General features: G+C 48.9%; 1 protein-coding gene across 10 annotated transcripts in view; it reads right to left on the minus strand.

Annotated features, from left to right (window-relative positions):
- The window catches only part of LOC133340908 (disks large-associated protein 3-like), a 54811-nt gene extending 32210 nt beyond the window's left edge, over positions 1-22601 (minus strand). The window contains exons 1-2 of one of the 10 annotated variants that reach the window (XM_061549394.1): positions 22278-22601; positions 21265-21356 (exon numbers count right to left, since the gene is read on the minus strand). The gene's annotated coding sequence lies outside the window, so the exon portion shown is untranslated. Of the gene's footprint in view, positions 1-2179; positions 2957-5336; positions 5448-5468; positions 5595-19842; positions 19959-21264; positions 22022-22052; positions 22079-22277 lie in introns of those variants that run through there. The other 9 variants (XM_061549395.1, XM_061549400.1, XM_061549397.1 and 6 more) reach the window with 9 other exon arrangements.
- Positions 22602-24418: the final 1817 nt, after the last annotated feature.

Below are 24418 nucleotides of genomic sequence, written 5' to 3' on the forward strand. Positions count from 1 at the left end.
ATTTACATCGATATCAGAAGATAAGAACAGCCACGTCACGATAGAAAAACAAAATAGTGCATATGTACATGGATATATATATTTACAAACCTCATTGTTGATAAAAATTACAGAGTCTGTACCCTACGTTGGCTTGGCCAAATGACTCACGGTAATATTAAGTTAGAGAACACATTACACAAGATGTAAGGCCACCATTGCAGTTGTTAGCTCAACAGGCTTAGGATATCATATTACCGTTATTAATTTGATTATCATCGCTGTGACTTCGCCGTGCGTGCGTTGACAAGTAATCATCTAACTCCTCACCGAATTTCTGTCCACTCCTGGCATCTATGGGTTCTCGTCCAGGACGCGTCATGCGACGCATAGGGGCCCAGTCGGCCACAAGGGGACCCCGAACGAACGGATAAACAAGTAAACAATGTTAAGGATTTTTTTATGTATTCATTAAAAATTATCTGCTTTCTACCATGAACCAAGCCCGCTGAACGCATCTGGTTATTGTATCAATAGAGCAGCATACAGTTGGGAAATCCTAAACCGATGGGGCCGGCATTAAAGCAATTCGCATACTAACTTAATTGTCAGTTTTGTACCTTGAAATATTTGTTTTATTCATACTGTCAGAGTCAGACTGTCGTCCTCTAAACCCAACACACGGCGCAACTAACATAATAACAACAACATATAGTAATAGCCCACACATGATTGTTTACGGGGGTTAAAAACATCCGGATTGATATTTCAGCAAAAGTGAGTTGGGAGAACGGAAGGGGGCCCACAGTCGGATCTTGCATTGCCCCCCCTCGGTTGATATTGGTCGCTGCGCCCCTGGCAACTCGTCCATGCGACGTTGTCTCGCGTCTTTCATGGCCGCGCTCTCAGCCCAGTCGGGGAAGCCAGTCCAATCGAGGAGGAGGAGGGGTCGGGGGTACCTTAACGCATACATTTACTCTGGTGTGCGTCAGCTGCCAAACAAGCACTAGACGAGCTTACGCAACTCAATTATATCACAGTTGCGTGAAATAAATAAGGTAACAGGCAAATGACAATTTGATTACTCTTTGGTTCTTTCGGTAAAGTAACGGAGGTAGAAATAAAAGAAAAAAATCGCGAAGTTTCGATCGCAACATCAAGCGAACTTCATCAGGTGGGACAACCACAGCAAGAACGTCGCATTGCTGTGGTTGTCCCTTCTGATGAAGTTCGCTTGTTGTTGCGATCGAAACGTCGCGATTTGTTTCATTACTGGTAGGAACATCCTGGTTACACCAGCCCACAGGGGATTATTGTGTCCGTCCGTCCGTCGTGCAGGGAGGGGCTGGGTGGGGCTGGGTGGGGGGGTTTTAGGGGTGGGGCTGGGTGGGGAGGGGCTGGTCATCCCGTGGTGCCCTTATAAAACTCAACGTTTAACCTACTCACGCCGGCTTGTGCCCGCCCTCACAGCCGAGCATATTTGCGGAATACACCACGCCGCCGTTGACCTTGGCCATTGACTGAGCAACCCAACGTTCCTACCAGCTCCCTCCGCAGAAATGTGTTTAATTTTATTTCTACCTACGTGACTTTACCGAAAGAACCAAAGAGTATGGATTCCTGCAGTCACGAAAGCTTCAAATCGACATATTCATTCCTTACATTGTATGTATGTTGTACATAGCCAACCGTGCTAATCGGAGGTGCTATCAGAATGGTTGTCTCGCTGTATTGCGATAACAATGTGTGTTTGAGCTGATACTTGTTGCAGCCCTATTGTTTTTTCTGTCTATGAATCCAAGACTCCTTGAGCTACTTAGGACCTTAATCCTTTACTAAGGTTGCTTGTGCCTCGCGCCACCACGTTCTCAGCCTCATCATCTCCAACACTGTTGTCCGTCGCTCTCACCTCTATCTCACCCCTGCACTATATGTACTGCATGTTGAACTTATTTCACACCGTACGTCGCCAACTGCGCTAATTGGAGCTGCGGAGGAAGGACAACAAACTAAACACAAAAAGCAGTTCTAAAGAAATGAGTTTTCAATCTCGATTTAAAAGTGCATAGCTCCAGTGGCTTCCTAATATCGGAAGGAAGAGCGTTCCAGACGGCCACAGAAACGCATCTGAAAGCCCGCGATGCGGTGACCGTCTTTGTTCGATGGCCAGCCAAAAAGCCAGTGACTAACACCGTCTCACCAACTTCTTCTCTTTCACTCTGCAGGCCACCTTCTCCCAGGACCCAGCATCTCCTTCCTCTGCCACCACCAGACGTCCATGTCATCTGATCCGGAGTTATCGTTCACCTCCACGTAGATCACAAATATGCCACTCCCCCCACCCCAGCTGCTGCTGCGACTCCCGACTTCACTGCTGCGACTCTCTCCATCACGGCCTCCCCAAATCTCTCACCGTCCAACTCCATGTTTTGACTCTTAGTACATTTTTTCCCCCCATTTTATATTATTCACCGGGAAAAAAAAAATCCTTGAGGTGGAACATCTCGTTTGCAAGGGTGTCCAGGGAATGATTAAATGATTCAATATGCCACTGCCAGACGTATCTCCCCCATGCCCATGAACATTACCAAATTACCTGAATACTCAAATCCCTGCACTGGCTCCCAAACCAATCTGAGATCAATTTCAAAATCGCCCTCACCTGTCTTCAACATCGTGCATAGACTGAGACCTTTCCTGGTGCCTACCTCTCCCCTCTTATCTCACTCTACTCCCCTCCACAAATTCTCCAGCCTCTCCCCTCTCATCTCACTCCACTCCCCTTCACGCACTTTCCAACCTCTCATCTCACGAATCCCCTCCACGCACTCACCTACCTCTCCCCTATAATCTCACTTTACTCCCCTCCACGCATTCTCCTGCCTCTACCTTTCTCAGTTCACTCTACTCCCCTCCACGCACTCTCCTACCTCTCCCCTCTCATCTCACTCTACTCCCCTCCACGCACTCTCCTACCTCTCCCCTCTCATCTCACTCTACTCCCCTCCACGCACTCTCCTACCTCTCCCCTCTCATCTCACTCTACTCCCTTCCAAGCACTCTCCCACCTCTACCCTATAATCTCACTCCACTCCCCTCCACGCACTATCCTACCGCTCCCTTCTCATCTCACTCTACTCCCTTCCACGCACTCTCCTGCCTCTCCCCTCTCATCTCACTCTACTCTCCTTCACGCACTTTCCAACCTCTCATCTCACGAATCCCCTCCACGCACTCTCCTACCTCTCCCCTATAATCTCACTTTACTACCCTCCACACACTCTCCTGCCTCTCCCCTCTCATCTTATCCTACTCCCCTCCACGCAATCTCCTGCCTCTCCCCTATCATCTCACTCTACTCCCCTCCACGCAATCTCCTACCTCTCCCCTCTCATCTCACTCTACTCCCCTCCACGCACTCTCCTACCTCTCCCCTCTCATCTCACTCTACTCCCCTCCACGCACTCTCCTACCTCTCCCCTATAATCTCACTCTACTCCCCTCCACGCAATCTCCTACCTCTCCCCTCTCATCTCACTCTACTCCCCTCCACGCAATCTGCTGCCTCTCCCCTATAATCTCACTCTACTCCCTTCCACGCACTCTCCTGCCTCTCCCCTCTCATCTCACTCTACTCTCCTTCACGCACTTTCCAACCTCTCATCTCACGAATCCCCTCCACGCACTCTCCTACCTCTCCCCTATAATCTCACTTTACTCCCCTCCACACACTCTCCTGCCTTTCACCTCTCATCTTATCCTACTCCCCTCCACGCAATCTCCTGCCTCTCCCCTATCATCTCACTCTACTCCCCTCCACGCAATCTCCTACCTCTCCCCTCTCATCTCACTCTACTCCCCTCCACGCACTCTCCTACCTCTCCCCTCTCATCTCATTCTACTCCCCTCCACATACTCTCCTACCTCTCCCCTCTCATCTCACTCTACTCCCCTCCACGCACTCTCCTACCTCTCCCCTATAATCTCACTCTACTCCCCTCCACGCAATCTCCTACCTCTCCCCTCTCATCTCACTCTACTCCCCTCCACGCAATCTGCTGCCTCTCCCCTATAATCTCACTCTACTCCCTTCCACGCACTCTCCTGCCTCTCCCCTCTCATCTCACTCTACTCCCCTCCACGCAATCTGCTGCCTCTCCCCTCTAATATCACTCTACTCCCCTCCACGCACTCTCCTGCCTCTCCCCTATAATCTCACTCTACTCCACACACTCTGCTACCTCTCCCCTCTCATATCACTCTACTCCCCTACAAGCACTCTCCTACCTCTCCCCTATAATCTCACTCTACTCCCCTCCACGCACTCTCCTACCTCTCCCCTATAATCTCACTCTACTCCACACACTCTGCTACCTCTCCCCTCTCATATCACTCTACTCCCCTCCACGCACTCTCCTACATCTCCCCTCTCATCTCACTCTACTCTCCTCCACGCACTCTCCTGCCTCTCCCCTCTCATCTCATTCTACTCTCCTCCACGCACTCTCCTACCTCTCCCCTCTCATCTCACTCTACTCCCCTCCACGCACTCTCCTACAACTCCCCTCTAATCTCACCCTACTCCCCTCCACGTACTCTCCTACCTCTCCCCTATCATCTCACCCTACTCCCCTCCACACCCTCTCGGCTCCGGCTTTCTGTCGAAGCCCCCAGTAAACCTTTGCTCAATGGGAGTGTCGCTCATTCTCCTCCACTGTCCCCATAGTCTAGAACTCTCTTCCCCCCCAGCCCTCCGTGCTGTCGGCTCCATGCCCCTGCTCAAATGCAGGCTCAAGGCCTGCTCGTTTTTCTATACTTGTGATTGTCTTTAAAATATCCACATGTCTCTTTGTTCCCCGAGATGCACCTCCCACTGGTTTTTTATGCAGTCGTGAAATGCGGTTGAATTTAGAGGCAACATGAAGTCAAAATTGTACTGCAATTGTACAGGCGGATCACACACACACACAGCGTATACAAATAGTTCAACACATCAATAACACTTTGGTCTAAAGAGGAAAACTATATAATTCGAGATGTTTCGGGCCATGACCCTTTTTCACAGCACATCAATGATAGAGGCGGCTTATACAATACTGCATACAGATGAATTAAACACAAATATGACCTTCACGCAGATCATACACACGACCTACAGGCAAACCAAACACACACACACACACACCAATGACTACTGGATAACCGACAGGCGAGATTTCACACACGCAACATCAACGACAGGCAGATCGCGAACACACATCACCTGCAATCGGATAACCTGTCGGCGCATAACGTACAACCAACCACACAGTCTACAGACATTTAAAATACAGGCGGAGAGTGTACATGAACGTTACCTCTCACGTAACCTACAGATAACCTACACATAACATGACCCACCGGATAACCTACAACACAGTCGGATAACCTACAGCCATAGACCTCGACAGGCGGATAACGCGATGGCATCGCACGCGCACTTCACGTACAGGCGAGAGTGTAGGCGCTCTCGTCCACGGAGCACACACACAGAGAGAGAGACCCACACAGCATCGCACCGTCGGCATGAGCACGGCAGCCCGTCGCCTGGCAACCGCAGCACATCGTTAGCCAGATTTCCGGCCGTCGCCATGGAAACCCACCTTGGGCCATTAGCGGAGCTGTCCCCCCCCCCCACCACCAATCCCTACACCCCCCCCCTCCTCCCTTCCCCCCCCCGTTACCAGGTTCCGCCCCCCCCCCCCACCAATTCCTACACTCCCCCCTCCCCCCCGTTACCAGGTCCCCCCCATCAATCCCTACACCCCTCACCCCGTTACCAGGCCCCCCCCCACCAATCCCCCCTCCTCTCCCCCCCGTTACCAGGTCCCCCCCCCACCAATCCCTACACCCCCTCCCCCCCGTTACCAGGCCCCCCCCCCCCCACCAATCCCTACACCCCCTCCCTCCGTTACCAGGTGCCACCCCCCCCACCAATCCCTACACCCCCTCCCCTCCCCCCCCGTTAGCAGGTCCCCCCCACCAATCCCTCCCCCCTCCCCCCACGTTACCAGGCCCCCCCCCACCAACCCCCCCTCCCCCCACCAACCCCCCCCCCCACCAACCCCCCCCTCCACCCCCACCAACCCCCCCCCCCCATTACCCCCCCCCCCCACCACCCCATGCCCTCTCCTCCCCCTTCCTTCACCCTCAACCTGCCAATCCCTCGGCCCACGCCGCTCGGAGTCCAACCCAGACCCCTCCATGGCCCCGGGCAGCCCCGGGGGTCTCCACAAGGATCGAGCGACTTTGAAACCCCAAAGAGGGGAGGAGGGGGGTGATGCAAATGAGGTGTACGAAGCACAATGGCGCTTTCCCCCCCAACGTTACAGGCGGTCAATCAATCGACGTCCTTTATTTAACCACGTGGAAGCTCATTGAGATGCATTACCTCGTGCAATGGACACCCGGGTTGATTGTTGTTATCGAGAAACAGCCAGCAGTGCCATGTTATTATTATTATGTCCTGGGAAATTTGAGATACGGGTGACGTTAGATTTCCACATTTCGCGTCCGCGATGGGTTCCGTTAGTTACACAGCAGGCTCGCTAGAGATGCCTTCGGAGCGGGGGGGGGGGGGGTAGAGAGGGCTTCATCCAACAGTGGATTGACCATGGCCGCTGATGACGATGGTGATGAAGAAGACGACAACGACGAATGGTTACATGCGGGATTACGTGCGAGGACTGAGGGCGAGCGATGGTTTGATCGTGTGAAGAAAAGAAATGGCATCGCACGGTCTTTAACGTTAACTTCGTGCCGGATGTGAGGCTTTGGTAATGATTCACTGTGGGAATTTTCCCGGTGACTGGCAGGAATGGAACCCTCCTACTCTGTGCAAACCGGCGCTCAGTGGTGGCTATGACCGTGAGAAACTTCTCATTATTTTTCAGTCAATTCGCTGCTGGATGAAGGTCTTTCTTTTCCCTTGCCGCGTCGGTCATGAGGATTGTTTGGCCACACTTCACCACGGCTGGTCAGTGGGGGTTTGGTGAAGGGAGTGAGGGGAGCAGAGAGACGGGGGAGGCTTTAACAGGACCGGTCTCAGATATCGCTCGCTCACTGCTGATGTTTGGCCCTGGCCAGGAATCGAACTCTGTTCACAACATGATTCATAGTGCGGTGCACAAAGCACTGCACCACCGGCCCCACCCCACTTCACTTCATTACTTGCCAACGTTCATTCATCTATTCTTCAATTTAAGCGACTGCCTACGGAGGCAGCATGTCTTTATTACAAAAACATAAATAATACTTTATGGTTGAGCAAACTGTAAAAATTCAAATGGGTTATACGAAGACCGATAGTGCAGGCCACCCACTGTACCGTATACAAACAGTATATATTCATAGTGGCGATAACAGAGATGCTATTTGCAAAACAAATTGTGTTTTTTTCTTAACAACACAATTAGCGGAGAAGCACAGCATCTTACATTAAAAACGGTTGTAATGTTCTGCAATAATTAATGATGATAAGTCATTACCCGTAGCGTCAAAACAGATCTCAACAAGAGGGTTTCAACGCCTCCTCTACAACCTTCATTTCAACATCTATTCATACCCCTGGGCAACGAAAACAAAAATATATCCTTAAAAACAAAAATACATGTAACCACAATGTATAATAGTTCGCACCTTCGATTTAGCAGGGTTGACATTGTATTATGCAAAAGAAGTTGCACATACGTACATACATCGTGGCACATCTTCACTTTGAAATACATCCCGAGTGCCGATTTTTTTCAGGGCCCTGATTTTGACAGTTTAGCCGAGATAAATATATTTGTTGGATCTTTTTTTTTTACGCAGATGGATGGCATACAACTCAGACCTACGGCTGGGCCACTCAACACCATCCGCACATGCCGCACCACGGAGGGCATTACGGGTTGGTGAAGGCAGGGAGCACGTGTGTGGCACCACAGAAGTACGGTCCAACCAACTGTATCCAGTTGCACCGCCCCTCTGCTGCCCATCACTCACAGCACCCATCAAGCAGCCTTACGACACATGCTGTGTGCATGGCGGTGGATGTTCATGCGAGCACTATCCAGGCTCAATGTCACTTAGCTGGAGAATGCTAAAAGAGTGAAGTTGCCAACGTCGCAACCCTGCCATTGTGAGGCCAAGTAACGATCGAAGCCAAACGCGTGTCGTCAAGACCCTCCGCCACCGGCCGACAGTCAAACGAATTGACGCGTGGAAGGACGCGTCGCCACAGTGCGTGCGGTATTGTTTCAGGTTTGTCGAAAGAAAAATTGTCGCAACCAAATTGATCAGCAATCAGAAGCGACCCTTTGACCCATTCGCCGTCGCAGGCCATCGGCTGTCACTGTAGCAAATTGGAACACGAAGACTTTGGGGGTTATGCATTTTGGGCACACCGATGCTTTTGCTCTTGCGAGGGTACACACACCACAGCCCTCGGCCCGGAATGCAGTGGGGGATGGCTGATGTCTGCGAATTAGAAGCTATAATCGTTTCGCTCCTGATTGCCAATTACACTGTTATATAAAACTGTAAGAGAAACTGAAAACAAAAAAAGGGATACAATGTTATGCCTTCCGTTTAACCAGATGCCACCGTGATGAGTTGTATTAATTTACGTACACATTTCGAATGCACAGCAAGTTGTCGGCAGTCTTTCTATTAAATTGAAAAGTACATCTTCGCTAATAAATGAATGCGCGGTGAGTCACCACTGCCGCAGCTGCTTTTTAAATGTGTTGCTGACGACAGAACGAACAAACCGGGCCTTTTATTGCAGGCGCAGATTAAGAACTGTCTGGCAGCATCGCCAATTCTATTCCAAGGAGACCTGGGAACAGGTTACATTCCTAACCGATTCTTGTGGGCAAGATCGCGTGAGAAAAGAGTCGTAGACCCTCCTCCGTGTGGGGAGCGGTGGTGCAGCGATTAGCTATGAACCCAGCCACCCGAGTTCGAGTCACCGCTCATCGGCCACCAACACCGGTGACGATTATCTGAACCGGTCATGGGCCTCCCCTAGGTCGACTCAGATGGGTACCTGGTGTGGTGTGTAAACATCGCTACTGGGGAGACAAAGGCGGCCGGGCGTGGATGCTGGTCACCCACCCCTCGTGTGCCGTGCCGGCCTTCATGTGTGCTCGCTAACGGCATTTGCTGAAACATTCTGTTCGGGCTATATATGGGATCTTTGTCTTTGCCCATCCAACACAGCCAAAGATATATATATTATATTTCCACACAGTAGTACATATATAGACCCCTACTACTTCCTGCTCGCGTGTTGATGACATTACACCACATATTTAAGGTCAAGACTGGAGAAGACTTTTGCCCAATTCTGGCAATCGCCTGATCATGCGGGTTGCAACTAGATGTAGTGAAACGTCCGAAACCACCAAATTGTTCAGTGTGCGCAATATTGCTCTCCAACACGACGGTGCTTTAAAGCAACTGTGAATCGGTCGCTCGTTTGTTCACGCGGCGGCTGCATTTATTTGGCTGCGTCGGGTGGAGGGGAGCGTAACGACGCAACGTTGGCTACAGAACCCAGAACTGAATTACGGCATCAGACGCGAAGTCCTACGGCGAACGAATCGAAGTTGAAAACGTTGACATAGCCGGCTGCGAGATGATTATATCCTTCATTTATTTTTATTTTCGTAACATTTTCAGTCGACCATGACCACGACTGCCGACCGCACATAGGCTTAAGCGTGGCGCACAATGCTGAGACGAAATGAACGAGTCAGAATAAACGCTCGTACCAAGATAAGTGAGTAACTGTATTGTAGACTGCAGTGGACTTAAATTGGCAATTTGCTTTCCACGGTATGTATTGCAAAAACATATTTTTTTACTCATTATGATGATTGGCTGACCTATTGGGTGGGAGGGAACCAATTGCGTACCCTTCACACTAAGATTTAATAACTTCGAGTGTTTTGCCAAACGTTTGACTGCTTTAGTCTAAGGCAATGACGATAAAAAAAAATCCACGGAGTAAGATTCGACTAAAATGCCAAAAGTTGTGCTCAACTCGACCAAGACTCTGACTTAAATAATAAGGAGTGCTGACTAAATAAAAAAAGACTGCCAATAACCAATGCTTTGAGATATAATTCAGTGGAGGTCAGATGACCTTGGGAGACCGATGTTACAAGGGCATAAGTCTCCTGATGGAATGGCTCAGCACAAGTCACCGGTAAATACACCCGAATGTAAAGATGTCAAATCTTAGGTAGTTCTCCTTCTCTGGTGCCTTGGATGCAGTTTCGATTTCTCAAAACGCAAATTTATCCCTGCTCAGGTGAGCATCTCTCTCTTGGTGACCGTGAGACAATGATGGTGGTAATTCCACATTCCCATGGTGGGAGGGAAAAAAACCGAATCAACCCATAGATAGACTATAAATGACAGCAGGAATGCTATCATTGTGTAATGGCACACTGGATTTGCAATCCACAAGTCGCCGGTTTGATCAGCTGGCACGGCATTGCTGCAAGTATCTTCAACGCCCCTGCCTCTGTTCACGCAGCCGTATAAAAGGGGTTCACCCACAGTGAGTCGATCGGCAGGTCACGCGCGCAGGGGTAAAATGTGGGCACTCCCACCTCTTGGGTTGATGTCTGGCCATCATGGAAGAGTAGGCCAAATACTCTCTAGAGCGGCTGCCTAGAGACACTTCTGTTGGAGGCCCTTCCACCAGCAGTGGCGTGAACAGGCAATTGCAGGGCTGAATCACTGTGTCGTTCTTAGCATTCAAATGCTGTGTGTTTAAATTTTGATTTAAAGCTTTCGTGACTGCAGGGATTCATATTCTTGGTTCTTTCGGTAAAGTCACGTAGAAGGGAAATAATAAAATAATATAAATATAAAACAATAAAAATTCTCACGACGTTTCGACTGCAACACAAGCAATCATCATCAGGTGTGAAATCCACGGCAAGAAAATTTGAAAGCTGCGTGTTTATTTTCGGATTCTTAATGCAAAACGCTGGATGGATCGACGAGTCGCAGGACTCCGACAGATGGCGATGTCTAGTTGCGGGTGGGGAGGCCTTCATCCAGCAGTGGACAGATCACGACTGCTGACGTTGATGATGAAGGTGGGCGCGGTGCGTGGGCCTCAACTCGACGGGCTTGACGAAGGCGCCCTGACGCGACAAGGGCTCCGTGTCGGATGGCTCCATTGTGGTTGCGTGCAGACTGCCTCTTCCGTTGACATTTTCACCGCGGACCGTGATATCGGTTACGGAGATGGGCTGGCTCAATTATTTCTTATTCATCATCCTCAGCCCAACTAATAGACACATAATTGTGGCCGTGCACGAGCAACGGGCATTTGTATTTATTTGGCGTTTAAATGCCGCAGCGTCCATTAAACACCTCCAGAGTTAGGGGAGGATTAACGAAAATCGATCACTCGCAATAGCGTACGGACGAGTCTTTAGATTTTAAGGTCGACAATGTGGACAAGGGAAGGACGGCCACTCCAGGCTGTAAGAGCAGCACGAGAGCGAATGGCATCATCAGTCACAACGGTGGTAGGCCGTAATGCACCTGCCACAGTCCAGAAGCTTGAACGTAAATTTAAATAAACAATTCAACAGCCCTTTGTCAAAACACTGCTGAAAGAAGGAGGCCTGTTCACACTCTCTGGTCGTTTTGGGGGGGGGGTTGTTTCACCATACTTCACCACGCTGGTCAGTTGTGGACTGGTAAGCGAGAGAGGGACGCGTTTATGACTCGCCACTGATGCGAGCCGTGGTCGGGAGTCCAACTCGGGTCGCCGGGGTTAGTGAGCACAGCGCAGTGCTAACCACCGTGCCACAATGGAAAGGTACAAGAAGTAAAAGTTCATCTCTGCATGGATGTGGCTCTCCATCATTAATCTCAATGGGTTCTCACCTGATTAAATGAAGGACATTAATCAAATTATAAACATTTTATTTGCTATACGTTTTTTTTGCACGGTCAATTAAACACTTAAGCGTAATTGATATTTCAATATTCATCACCGTCATCATTAGTCTTGGTCAATCCACTGCTGGATGAAGGCCTCCCAAAGCTATTGCTATCTCGAGGTGAGAGGATATGACGCGAGCTGATTTCATCGTTCCATCTCCTCCGTTCCTTGGTAGCCACCCTCTCGCTATTCTTGACCACCAGCCTCCATCCCTTATTGTCACGTGCCCCCCACCCACCTCCACCCACTGCACACAGCTTTAATGAATGCTCTCCTTCCCACACATCTCCGATTAGCGCGGTTGGCTGCATACGGTGCGAAAGAAAGTTCAACAAACATACTTAGGTCTCTAATCCATGTGCTCCTCTTTAGAGAATTTCAATACCATCACCATTAATACAGCATATATATATATCTACACGGTAATGCACTGTATCATAAACATTGCATTCATTCCACTCGGTAATAACTTATTCAGATAAAAACATTAAAAAGTAAATTAAATTAAATAAAAATCACGACGTTTCGGAGGCAACACAAGCTTCCGTCTTCAGGTGGTACCGTCACAGCCACCTGAAGACGGAAGCTTGTGTTGCCTCCGAAACGTCGTGATTTTTATTTTATTTTACTTTTTAATGTTTTTACCTACGTGACTTTACCGAAAAAAACCCAAGGATATGAATCATTGCAGTCACGAAAGCTTCAAATCTAGAATTATTCAGATAACTTATTACTTATAAGTATAATTGAGTAAGGCCCCACTGAGCTATAGCGCCCTTTTTTTCAGAGGCGACCTGGCCACAATTGATAGCTCAACGAAGTGGCTTATCACGTGGAAATTCACAACAGCCAAATTACTCTGAACGCACGTTTCTAAATGTGAAGGGGAAAAAAACCCAGAGGGACCTGGAGAAAAAGCCATGGGACCACACGGCGAGAGACACGCAAACTCAAAATATACAGGGTCAGGGCCGGGATCGAACCCACGACCTACTCCATACCAGGCGAGGCAGATAACATCTCGCCACCGTGATGCTCCCAGAGGTCGCAAACGGGTTTTGATTCCTTACCCGTACCCGGCCGCACCAGGGTCGCAAACGGCTACCCGTACCCGTACCCGGCCGGATACGGGTAGCCGTTCCCTACCCGTACCCTACCCGAAATGAGTGACAAATGGCTACTCACCAGTGACTCACGGCCTACCCGTACCCGTACCCGGCCGCACCAGGTCGCAAACGGCTATCCGTACCCGTACCCGGCCGGGTACGGGTAGCCGGGTATCGGGTAGGGTACGGATATCAGGTACCCGGTTGCGACCTCTGGGTGCTCCTCGTATTAAACTCACTCAATGATTTCCTGCTCAAATGAGCATTGAGGCAGTGATCCATCTCCCGTTTACCGCCCTAAGCCAGTAGTCTATTGGAAATTCCACATTCCTTGGCGGAGGCGAGTCTGAATCGACGTAATAGCTTTGAGAGGCGCACAGTGTCCGTGGGAGACACCCGGCCTCATTACCGCACATCCACCATCAGCGCGCGTTCAGCATCAACGTCACGGGGGATATGCGGACACACCGAACCATTGCACAGCCTCGCACGTGCTCACCACTGTCTGCCCACACGCGCTCAGATGCTTACTACACTCACGCTCATCACTAACCACCCACACATGCTTAGTGCACACACTCACCACCAACCACAGACACGTGCTTACCGCACACGTGCTCATCAATATCCATCCACACATAATGCTTACCATACACACGCTCACCATTAACGACCCACACACACACACACATTGCTTCCTACACACACACACATTCATCACCAACCACAGACACACGCTTACTACACACACACTCGCCACCAATCACACTCACAGGGCTTACTACACTCACAGTCACCGTTACCCACACACTCACAGCTTACTACACACACAGTCATCGTTACCCACACACTCACACTAACACACACTCACCATTACCCACACACACACACTAACACACACTCACCACTACCCACACACACACTAACACACACTAACCATTACCTACTCACACACTAACATACACTCACCATTACCCACACACACACACTGACACACACTCACCATTACCCACACACACCACTACCCACACACACACTAACACACACTAACCATTACCTACTCACACACTAACACACACTCACCATTACCCACACACACACACTAACACACACACCACTACCCACACACACACACTCTAACACACACTCACCATGACACACTCACACACTAACACACACTCACCATTACCCACACACACACTAACACACACTCACCATTACCCACACACACACTAACACACACTCCCCATTACCCACACACACACACCCTAACACACACTCACCATGACACACTCACACACTAACACACACTCACCATTACCCACTCACTCACACACTAACACACACTCACCATTACCCACCCACACACACACCAACACACACTCACCATTACCCACACACACTAACACACACTCACCATCACCCACACACACACACACTAACACACACTCACCATTACCCACACACACACTAACACACACACCACTACCCACAGACACACTAACACACACTAACCATTACCTACTCACACACTAACACACACTCACCATTACCCACACACACACACTAACACACACACCACTACCCACACACACACTAACACACACTCACCATTACCCACACACACACTAACACACACTCACCATTACCCCCACACACACACACACTAACACACACTCACCATGACACACTCACACACTAACACACACTCACCATTACCCACTCACTCACACACTAACACACACTCACCATTACCCACACACACACTAACACACACTCACCATTGCCCACACACACACACACTAACACACACTCACACACTAACACACACTCACCATTACCCACCCACACACACACTAACACACACTCACTATTACCCACACTCACACTAACACACACTCACCATTACCCACACTCACCATTACCCACACACACACACACACTAACACACACTCACCATTACACACACACACACTAACACACACTCACCATTACCCACACACACACTAACACACACTCATCATTACCCACACACACACTAACACACACTCACCATTACCCACACACACACACTAACACACACTCATCATTACCCACACACACACTAACACACACTCACCATTACACACACACTAACACACACTCACCATTACACACACACACACACTAACACACACTCACCATTACACACACACACTAACACACACTCACCATTACCCCCACACACACACTAACACACACACCACTATCCACACACACACTAACACACACTCACCATTACCCCCCACACACACACTAACACACACTCACCATTACCCCCACACACACACTAACACACACTCACCATTACCCCCACACACACACTAACACACACTCACCATTACCCACACACACACTAACACACACTCACCATTACACACACACACACACTCACCATTACCCACACACACACACTAACACACACTCACCATTACCCACACACACACACTAACACACTCACCATTACCCACACACACACTAACACACACACTCATCATTACCCACACACACACTAACACACACTCACCATTACCCACACATACACCAACACACACTCACCATTACACACACTAACACACACTCACCATTACCCACTCACACACTAACACATACTCACCATTACCCACACACACACTAACACACACTCAGCATTACCCACACACACACTAACACACACTCACCATTACTCACACACACTAACACACACTCACCATTACCCACACACACACTAACACACACTCACCATTACCCACACACACACTAACACACACTCACCATTACCACACACACACACACTAACACACACTCACCATTACACACACACTCACACACACTCACCATTACCACACACACACACTAACACACACTCCCCATTACACACTCACATACTAACACACACTCACCATTACCCACACACACACTAACACACACTCACCATTACCACACACACACTAACACACACTCACCATTACACACACACACTAACACAGACTCACCATTACCACACACACACTCACACACACTCACCATTACCACACACACACACTAACACACACTCAGCATTACCCACACACACACTAACACACACTCACCATTACCCACACACACACACTAACACACACTCACCATTACCACACACACACTAACACACACTCAGCATTACCCACACACACACTAACACACACTCACCATTACACACTCACACACTAACACACACTCAGCATTACCCACACACACACTAACACACACTCACCATTACCCACACACACACTAACACACACTCACCATTAACCACACACACACTAACACACACTCACCATTACACACACACTCACCATTACACACACACACACTAACACACACTCACCATTACACACACACACACTAACACATACTCACCATTACTCACACACACACTAACACACACACTCATCATTACCCACACACACACTAACACACACACTCATCATTACCCACACACACACTAACACACACTCATCATTACCCACACACACACTAACACACACTCACCATTACCCACACACACACTAACACACACTCACCATTACCCACACACACACACTAACACACACTCACCATTACCCACACACACTAACACACACTCACCATTACCCACACTCACACACTAACACACTAACACACTAACACACACTCACCATTGCACACACACACACACCATTACACACACTAACACATACTCACCATTACTCACACACACACTAACACACACACTCATCATTACCCACACACACACTAACACACACACTCATCATTACCCACACACACACTAACACACACACACTAACACACACTCACTAACACACACTCACCATTACCCACACACACACTAACACACACTCACCATTACCCACACACACACTAACACACTCACCATTACACACACACACACTAACACACACTCACCATTACCCACACACACACTAACACACACTCATCATTACCACACACACACTCACCATTACACACACATACACACACAATTAAGCTTAGATATACCCACTCACAACACCGATTCGCAACCCACCTATTCATTAACTGTACACACGTGAACAAAGATAGGCAGGCATATGCGCACGTATTGATCTGCGGTACCACCCACATAGACACATTCTCTATTCGTATGTAGATGCTCATTCTATTGTCAAGTTTGTATAAGCACGCACACATCCATATTATGGGGAAATAGAGTACAGACATTCACACACACACAAACACCAATACACATATACAGACCTATACACACACGTATACATACAGACACAACTTACCAATGCACATTCAACGCATCCACACTTAACCAACAACACGAAAACAACGCACACACAGAGCCACATTTGACAAGTGCCCACATGTGGTGCTGTACCCGGGACAATTAAGCACACGCATGAATAGAATCGTCCGGGCATATTCACACACAAACAAAGATCCCCCGTATAGCCTTCACAGACTGTAGGGGCAAGTGCTGTTAGCGAGCACCTATGAAGGCCAGAACGGTACACGAGGGGGTGGGTGGCCAGCACCACGCCCGACCGCCTTTGTCTCCCTAGCGGCGATGTTTACACATCGCACCAGGTACTCATTTGAGGCTGAGTCGACCTAGGGGAGGCCCAGGACCGGTTCAAATAATCGTCACTGGTGTTTGCCGTGAGCGGGAATCGAACCCGGGTCGCCAGGTTCGTAGCGCAGCGCGCTAACCACTACACTACCGCTCCCCACACACGCACACACACACATGGCCACGACAGTCACGGGCCATTCGCCACGAAGCGGCAGCGACGTCTCCGCGTCGCTTGTGCCAGGCTAGGTGCACCTCGTGGAATGTGGAAGGCTCGCTGCTGGCAGGAGGTGACGGGGGTCAGAGGCAGGTGCCGTGGGGTTTACCGAGACGACTGGCAGATGCACAAAGACAAAGGTGCCCCGTGTAGCCTGTTAACACACTGTGGGGGCAAGTGCTTTTAGCGAGCAGCATCCCTATGAAGGCTACCGGCACGGTGGCACACGAGCAGGGCTGAACGATTACCAATCGATTTCAAATCGATTAATCGCAATTAGAAACAACGCGATTGGCAAATCGCAAAGGCTGCGATTTTTTGCGATTTGAAAAGTCCCTATTACTTTCGTATTGGAATTGTTTTATTTTTTATTATTATAACTTTATTGATGTAATTTAACAATTGTTCTACGTTTGACTGTTCTATTTCAACTAAAACATTTGAAGAAATACATGTTTGGAAGCAATTCATATATTTTAAGTTCTTATCCTTACATTAGAATATATAGAGCAGTTCATATTTTGATGGTATCATGTGGTCATGCTCCATCACATGTTTTAAATCTATTACACGGTGAATATTGAACTGAAGCTTGACTTGAAATTTTGTAATCGCAAATCAAATCGCAATATCTGTCAGAAAAATCACAATTAGATATCCCCCCCCAAATCGTTCAGTCCTCTACACGAGGGGGGGGGGGGTGGCCAGCAGCCACTCCCGGCCGCCTTTGTCTCCCTAGTGGCGATGCTTACACATATGAGAAGCACTCACATGCACAGGAAATGTGCACTCAGTTGGTAACATTATACATGAACGTTATTCACATAGCAACAGACCTATTCGTATTGATCTGCAGTATACCCGCATAGGCACATTTTCCAGACATTCTATATTCGTATGTAGATGCTCATTCTATTGGCAAGTGTGTATACGCATGCACACACACATCATTATTATGGGAAAATAGAGCACGCATATTCAACAAACCAATACACATATATAGACATACACACACACAACAAAACAGACACAATTAACCAATAGACACATCGATGCAAAGGCATACACACAAACCAATGAACGTTTACTCACGACGCACCAATATACACTCACACGTACAAACACCAATCGTCTTATACCAATATTCTCATTCTTATACCAATATAAACCCACCTACACACACAGACGCATACCAATAGACCTTCAAAGACAAAGATCCCCAATGTAGACGTTTACAGACTGTTGGGGGCAATTGATGTTAGCGAGCAGCACCTATGAAGGCCGTGCCGACACGATGGAGGTGGCGCGGCCCAGCCACCTTTGTCTCCCCAGTGCTGATGTTCACACACACGCTTCGTTTTAAGGCCGACGACGACGCCGCTATTGGTATCGTGAGCCACCGGAATCGAACTCGGGTGGCCAGGGTTCGTAGCGCAGCAGCGCTAACCGCTGCGCCACCGCTCCCCCCCACCCGTGGTTCGGCCCCAGTCACCTTTGTCTCCCCAGTGTTGATGTTCACACACACACGCTTCGTTTTAAGGCCGACAACGACGCCGCTATTGATATCGTGAGCCACCGGAATCAAACTCGGGTGGCCAGGGTTCGTAGCGCAGCAGCGCTAACCGCTGCGCCACCGCTCCCCCCCACCCGTGGTTCGGCCCCAGTCACCTTTGTCTCCCCAGTGTTGATGTTCACACACACACACGCTTCGTTTTAAAGCCGACGACGACGCCGCTATTGGTATCGTGAGCCACCGGAATCGAACTCGGGTGGCCAGGGTTCGTAACGCAGCAGCGCTAACCGCTGCGCCACCGCTCCCCCCACCCACCCGCCCGCCCGCAATGCATTCCCACCACGCACACCTGCACACACGCACACGCGCGCAGAGAGAGAGGACGATACCCACCAAATCACTCGGCGATGCCCATTGAAGACAAAGCAATGCAGCAGCAGCAGCCTCTGCTGCTTCTCGCTGTGCAGCAACAACAACAGCTCCTCAACGCCAGCCTGCCCTGCATCGGCAGCGCAAGGCTAAAGGCAAAGATCCCCCGTGTAGCCTGCACAGAACGCCGGGGTCAAGTGCCGTCAGCGAGCACCTCCGAAGGTGCCGAGACGAGCCCGGACCGACGAGTGAGCGCTGGTGTGTGGGCAAGCACGCCGCAAACCCGGCCGCCTTTGTCTCCCGTCAGTGGTGATGTTTGACACACACACGGCGCCAGATACGAATTGAAGGCCGAGGCGACCTAGACGTTGGCTCCAGTGGCAGGGGCGTTTTTAAAGATATTGGGTCACTTGACGTTTGGCCGTGGAGGGGGAATCGAACCGGTTTCCTTTCTGGTGAGAATTTACGTATTTTTTTTACACAGAGTAGTGTACTACCGCAGTCTCACACGGCGTAATACAAATACAACGCATCATTCACTCAAAGCCCAGTGCACTGCGTGTGTCATGCAAAGACAATAGGAATTCATGTGCTGAATCCCTGAAGGGGGACAGCGACTTGGGGTGGGGGGTGGGGGTGACTTCATGCAGCAGTGGATTGATCAAGGCTGCTGCTGATGATGATGGTGAATATGAGAAGCACACGTGCAGGACCACATCAGCCGGCATGTGTCTCCGACCTCGTCAGATCTCGGAAGCTCAGCGGAGTCGAGCTTGGATAGCAATGATTTGGATGGATGACCACAACGGATGTTACAGGCTGCTCTGGTTGCCCAGCAGACGGCAGTAGAAGCAAACACCCATTGTTGTACTGTAGTTTATAGGCTTCCACATGTATCTATGCTCCCCTGGCTTTCGCCAGCGTGGTGAAGTATGGTCAAATACTTCGCAATGACGGACGCGGCGTGGGCGAGGGAGGCCCTCATCCAGCAGTGGATCGACAACAATAGCTATATTCTGTACAAGCGCATTTACGAATTAAAATATGAACAATTCAATTAAATATATCAATAAAAAATGTGTAATGGTGTGTGTGTGTGTAATATGGAAATGAAGGCCAGATAATAAAATCGTGATAGATATTTGTTGTCATTTAAATGTAAAATGGCGATTTATATATTTTAAAGGATTATAAATACAAATATATACTAGTTCCCGAATGAATTATTGTATATGAATACAGCTACAATCAATGCTTCCACTTGTGTGTGATGTCATGGGTGCACTGCACAGCACAGAAGTGGTTTTTTCCCTATATTCACTAACACATTTAACACATTTGTACATATAGATCTCACGACAGTCATACCAACATTATTCCATTATCACTATTATCAATAAGTAGTATATGTTGTGTTATTGTAAATGGATATAGATGCGCACTGACCGGATGACTTTAATTCTTCTTGGCTTGAATCATCGTCCGGTGATTTAAATTCGACCGTAAATACCAAATCAGCACCCCCTCCAATACTACACCTTAACAAAAACGCACCACGTGTAAAAAAATAATAATGAAAACGATGCTGTTTGACTATGACTTGGTATAAAATACTAGAAGAGAAACGTTAGGAAAATATACTGGAACCGACACGCCACCACTCCTACCACCACCACCATCACACGCGCACTTAAATTGTTCCAAGATGCCAGCCGGCTGATGAGATGTCTTAAAGGAAATAAGATGACGATGTTAAGAGAAAGAGAGAGAGACTGCCTGAGATGTCGGTGAGCGATGTGAGAGGGAATACAGCAAAGGAGGAGGAAATGTGCGCTAGAGAATGGACGAATACAGTATAGAGTGTATACTGTGCCGATTACGCATGATATACGACGATGGTGTCGAACACACGTGCACGCCATAGCGCACGCGCGCGGTGCTCGAATAGAACAGCTGATTTGAGATCATCATCGTCGTCATCAGCATCCCGCATCATCATCGACGTCGTCACCATCGCCATCATCGTCACTAAGAACATCGTCTTCAACATCTCCATCACCACCGTTAGCCGTCAATATCATTAAGACTATCATCGTCTGCATCTTCATCACCACCACGTGCACCATCATCATTGTCATCATCATCACCACGACCATCACCCATCAACATCACCGAGGCCATCATCTTCGACATCATCATCGCTACCACGTGCAACAGGCCATTGTCATTATTACCATCATACACCAACATCATCTACACCATCATCTTCCACACCACTACGACCACATCACCGTTACCACTACTGTTATCATCGTTAACATCACAAGACCACCATCTTCAACATTTCATCACCAAAACCAGCACCAACACGTCATCACCGTGTCTGAATTAAAATGATAAATTCACTTAAATCATTAGTATCAACATTAATGCAGAGAAATAACTCATGAATGACTTACTATCATCTCGTTCACCATCACATCTCGCAATCATCACCACCATCATTGTGATCAATCAATACCAACATCATGCACACCATCACATCACACAATCATCAACAGCATGATGATGTTGCAATGGTACGTGTGTTGCATCACACGTCACCACCACCATCATCAATACCAACATCACGTTCACAATCACCACATCGCACACTTAACACCATTGTGACCATGTTTTGTTGCATGACGATAACTATACTACCACCAATAGCAACATCACATTACTAAGTTATCTTCATTACCACCACCACCACCACCACAATGTTTATGATGTTGTATTTGGTAAGCGATCTGTCGCATCAATCACCACCACCACCACCAATCAACACCAACATCACCATCACCGCCAACATCACAATCGCACTGTCACCACCATCATCGTTACGTTGTAATGCTGCGTGTGCCGCGTTGCATCGCAATGACCTTACCTGGGGGTGGGGGCTACTGTGGGGACGGGTGAAGGAGGGGTAGAGAGGAAGGCGGAGGAGGAGAAGGAGGAGGAGGAGATGATGATGATGACGAGGACGAGGCAGGGGGTAGGAGCCTTTTCCCGAAGATTTTGACGTCAAATGCCCTCGAATAAAAATCCCTTGCTTCTATTTGCCCCGAGGGCGTCTCTCAACCGAATCAGAGTTTTCTTCCACTTCATTTCCAATGCCTTAAGACTCGCAATGCATATAGTGTTGTATTACACACACACACGATCCGCCACCAGTGGGGTGTGCACCGTGCACATACATATGCACAGAGTGATACGTGTGTACAGTATATGCGTGTGTGTATATATACACAACGGTAAAAGTGCAGCCCTGCAATTTCCTGCTCACGCCACTGCTGCCGGAACGGCTTCCGCTCGAGACAGCTCTCCTCTTGTGTCTTTAGGGTACTTGGCCTACTCTTCCATACTGGCCAGACGCCTTGGAAGAGGTGTAAGTGCCCACACTTTACCCCCCCCCCCCCACCCCACGGATTCACCTGTCTTATTAGCGGGTTGAGTGTGTGTGGTGGGTGAAAGTGTGGGGACTCCCATGTCTTACAAAAACGTCTGCCCCAGCGTGGCGTATTTGGCCAAATTCCCTCCGGGGAAGCTCTCTATAGTGGAGGCCGATCCGCCACCAGTGGAGTGAGCAGCTAATTTCAGAGGCCTGTACCTTCATATTTACAGTTGATTATTATTAGCCATGAACTACATATTTAAATTTCTATCATCAGAATAATCAGCCTGGGTCACTCCACTGCTTGATGAAGACCTCTCCCAAATCCGCCGCCTTCTCCCGCGATGCAAAATCACCTGCAGCACCTGGACACGAGCTGATTGCATTGCTCCATCTCCCGCGTGTGCGAATCCTTTTCGACACGTTCCATTAACTGGATGCCACCCCGTAATAATTCCTTACCATCGTCCATCATCAGCATTCCCTTCCCAGGGAGAAATGACCTGCCCAAGCCTACTTTGTCTTACTCAACAAGTTTGAATTCGGTCTCTAACCGGCATGTTCTCGAATCCACGTGCTCAGCTTCTTTCTGTCTCTCAATGCAATTTCCAGCGTGTAACTCCATGCTTGTTTGGGCACTCTTCATTCAATTTATTCTTGTGCGGTTCTTTAAGAGTTATATAACGTATTACTATTATTATTATAAAAGAGACCCTTATAGACATTACAGACTTTTGGGGCAAGTGCTGTTCACGGACACCGATGAAGGCCGGCACGGCACGCGAGGGGGTGGGTTGCCAGCACCACGCCGGGCCGCCTTTTTCTCCCTAGTTTACACGTCACACCAGATGCAGTACTTATCGAAGGCTGAGTCAGCCTAGGGGAGGCCCAGGGCCGGTTTAGACATTTGCCACTGGCGCTTGCCTTGAGCGGGAACCGACCTTGGTTCGCCGGAATCGAATCGCGGCGCGCTCACCGCTGCACCACCGCTCCTCACCTCTATTATTACAGCACCGTATTATTAGACGTATTATTCGGTGACGTTGCGTTGGCTTTAAGTGTGTTATTAGAGTATCATTACACCTGCCTTATTGCAGTGTTATCGATCTAAAATGTGGTATTGATCCGAGATGTGTCCACACAGCCCCCGCCTTTGTCGCAATT

Source organism: Lethenteron reissneri, chromosome 10 (assembly GCF_015708825.2).
Source record: "Lethenteron reissneri isolate LAM-NWPU_2019-01 chromosome 10, ASM1570882v1, whole genome shotgun sequence".
Taxonomy (NCBI): domain Eukaryota; kingdom Metazoa; phylum Chordata; class Hyperoartia; order Petromyzontiformes; family Petromyzontidae; genus Lethenteron; species Lethenteron reissneri.